Here is a 3180-nt window from a genome sequence, read left to right on the forward strand (position 1 = left end):
GTGTGAGTCTGTGGGTCTCTGTGTGAGTCTATGGGTCTCTGTGTGAGTTTATGGGTCTCTGTGTGAGTCTATGGGTCTATGTGTGAGTCTGTGGATCTATGTGTGAGTCTATGGGTCGCTTTGTGAGTCTATGGGTCTCTGTGTGAGTCTGTGGGTCTCTGTGTGAGTCTATGGGTCTCTGTGTCAGTCTATGGGTCTCTGTGTGAGTCTATGTGTCTCTGTGTGAGTCTATGGGTCTCTGTGTGAGTCTGTGGGTCTCTGTGTGAGTCTACGGGTCTCTGTGTGAGTCTGTGGGTCTCTGTGTGAGTCTATGTTTCTCTGCGTGAATCTATGGGTCTCTGTGTGAGTCTATGGGTCTCTGTGTGAGTCTATGGGGCTCTGTGTGAGTCTATGGGTCTCTGTGTGAGTCTATGGGTCTCTGTGTGAGTTTATGGGTCTCTGTGTGAGTCTATGGGTCTATGTGTGAGTCTGTGGATCTATGTGTGAGTCTATGGGTCGCTTTGTGAGTCTATGGGTCTCTGTGTGAGTCTGTGGGTCTCTGTGTGAGTCTATGGGTCTCTGTGTGAGTCTATGGGTCTCTGTGTGAGTCTATGGGTCTCTGTGTGAGTCTATGGGTCTCTGTGTGAGTCTGTGGGTCTCTGTGTGAGTCTATGGGTCTCTGTGTGAGTCTGTGGGTCTCTGTGTGAGTCTATGTGTCTCTGTGTGAGTCTATGGGTCTCTGTGTGAGTCTGTGGGTCTCTGTGTGAGTCTATGGGTCTCTGTGTGAGTCTGTGGGTCTCTGTGTGAGTCTATGTGTCTCTGCGTGAATCTATGGGTCTCTGTGTGAGTCTATGGGTCTCTGTGTGAGTCTATGGGTCTTTGTGTGAGTCTATGGGTCTCTGTGTGAGTCTATGGGTCTCTGTGTGAGTCGATGGGTCTCTGTGTGAGTCTGTGGGTCTCTGTCTGAGTCTATGGGTCTCTGTGTGAGTCTATGGGTCTATGTGTGAGTCTATGGGTCTCTGTGTGAGTCTATGGGTCTATGTGTGAGTCTGTGGATCTCTGTGTGAGTCTATGGGTCGCTTTGTGAGTCTATGGGTCTCTGTGTGAGTCTATGTGTCTCTGTGTGAGTCTATGGGTCTCTGTGTGAGTCTATGTGTCTCTGTGTGAGTCTATGGGTCTCTGTGTGAGTCTATGTGTCTCTGTGTGATTCTATGGGTCTCTGTGTGAGTCTATGTGTCTCTGTGTGAGTCTCTGGGGGTCTCTGTGTGAGTCTATGGGTCTCTGTGTGAATCTATGGGTCTCTGTGTGAGTTTATGGGTCTCTGTGCGAGTCTGTGGGACTCTGTGTGAGTCTGTGGGTCTCTGTGTGAGTCTATGGGCCTCTGTGTGAGTCTGTGGGTCTCTGTGTGAGTCTATGGGTCTCTGTGTGAGTCTATGTGTCTCTGTGTGAGTCTATGGGTCTCTGTGTGAATCTATGTGTCTCTGTGTGAGTCTATGGGTCTCTGTGTGAGTCTGTGTGTCTCTGTGTGAGTCTATGGGTCTCTGTGTGAGTCTGTGGGTCTCTGTGTGAGTCTATGTGTCTCTGCGTGCATCTATGGGTCTCTGTGTGAGTCTATGGGTCTCTGTGTGAGTCTATGGGTCTCTGTGTGAGTCTATGGGTCTCTGTGTGAGTCTATGGGTCTCTGTGTGAGTTTATAGGTCTCTGTGTGAGTCTATGGGTCTATGTGTGAGTCTGTGGATCTCTGAGTGAGTCTATGGGTCGCTTTGTGAGTCTATGGGTCTCTGTGTGAGTCTGTGGGTCTCTGTGTGAGTCTATGGGTCTTTGTGTGAGTCTATGGGTCTCTGTGTGAGTCTATGGGTCTCTGTGTGAGTCGATGGGTCTCTGTGTGAGTCTGTGGGTCTCTGTGTGAGTCTATGGGTCTCTGTGTGAGTCTGTGGGTCTCTGTGTGAGTCTGTGGGTCTCTGTGTAAGTCTATCGGTCTCTGTGTGAGTCTATGGGTCTCTGTGTGACTTTATGGGTCTCTGTGTGAGTCTATGGGTCTATGTGTGAGTCTGTGGATCTCTGTGCGAGTCTGTGGGTCTCTGTGTGAGTCTGTGGGTCTCTGTGTGAGTCTATGGGTCTCTGTGTGAGTCTGTGGGTCTCTGTGTGAGTCTATGGGTCTCTGTGTGAGTCTATGGGTCTCTGTGTGAGTTTATGGGTCTCTGTGTTAGTCTATGGGTCTATGTGTGAGTCTGTGGATCTCTATGCGAGTCTATGGGTTTCTGTGTAAGTCTGTGGGTCTCTGTGTAAGTCTGTGGGTCTCTGTGTGAGTCTATGGGTCTCTGTGTGAGTCTATGGGTCTCTGTGTGGGTCTATGGGTCTCTGTGTGAGTCTATGTGTCTCTGTGTGAGTCTATGAGTCTCTGTGTGAGTCTATGTGTCTCTGTGTGAGTCTATGGGTCTCCGTGTGAGTCTATGGGTCTCTGTGTGAGTCTATGGGTCTCTGTGTGAGTCTATGGGTCTCTGTGTGAGTCTGTGGGTCTCTGTGTGAGTCTGTGGGTCTCTGTGTGAGTCTATGGGTCTCTGTGTGAGTCTATGGGTCTCTGTGTGAGTCTATGTGTCTCTGTGTAAGTCTATGGGTCTCTGTGTGAGTCTATGGGTCTCTGTGTGAGTCTATGTGTCTCTGTGTGAGTCTGTCGGTCTCTGTGTGAGTCTGTCGGTCTCTGTGTGAGTCTATGGGTCTCTGTGTGAGTCTAAGGGTCTCTGTGTGAGTCTATGGGTCTCTGAGTGAGTCTATGAGTCTCTATGTGAGTCTATGGGTCTCTGCGTGAGTCTATGGGTCTCTGAGTGAGTCTTTTGGTCTCTGTGTGAGTCTATGGGGTCTCTGTGTGAGTCTATGTGTCTCTGTGTGACTCTATGGGTCTCTGTGTGAGTCTATGGGTCTCTGTGTGAGTCTATGGGTCTCTGTGTGAGTCTATGGGTCTCTGTGTGAGTCTATGGGTCTCTGTGTGAGTTTGTGGGTCTCTGTGTGAGTCTGTGGGTCTCTGTGTGAGTGTATGGGTCACTGCGTGAGTCTGTGGGTCTCTGTGTGAGTCTGTGGGTCCCTGTGTGAGTCTATGGGTCTCTGTGTGAGTCTGTGGGTCTCTGTGTAAGTCTATCGGTCTCTGTGTGAGTCTATGGGTCTCTGTGTGACTTTATGGGTCTTTGTGTGAGTCTATGGGTC

The sequence above is a fragment of the Petromyzon marinus genome, unplaced genomic scaffold, assembly GCF_048934315.1.
Source record: "Petromyzon marinus isolate PM22_M1 ecotype Great Lakes invasive population unplaced genomic scaffold, UKy_Petmar_22M1.pri1.0 PM_G_Scaffold_13, whole genome shotgun sequence".
Classification (NCBI taxonomy): Eukaryota; Metazoa; Chordata; class Hyperoartia; order Petromyzontiformes; family Petromyzontidae; genus Petromyzon; species Petromyzon marinus.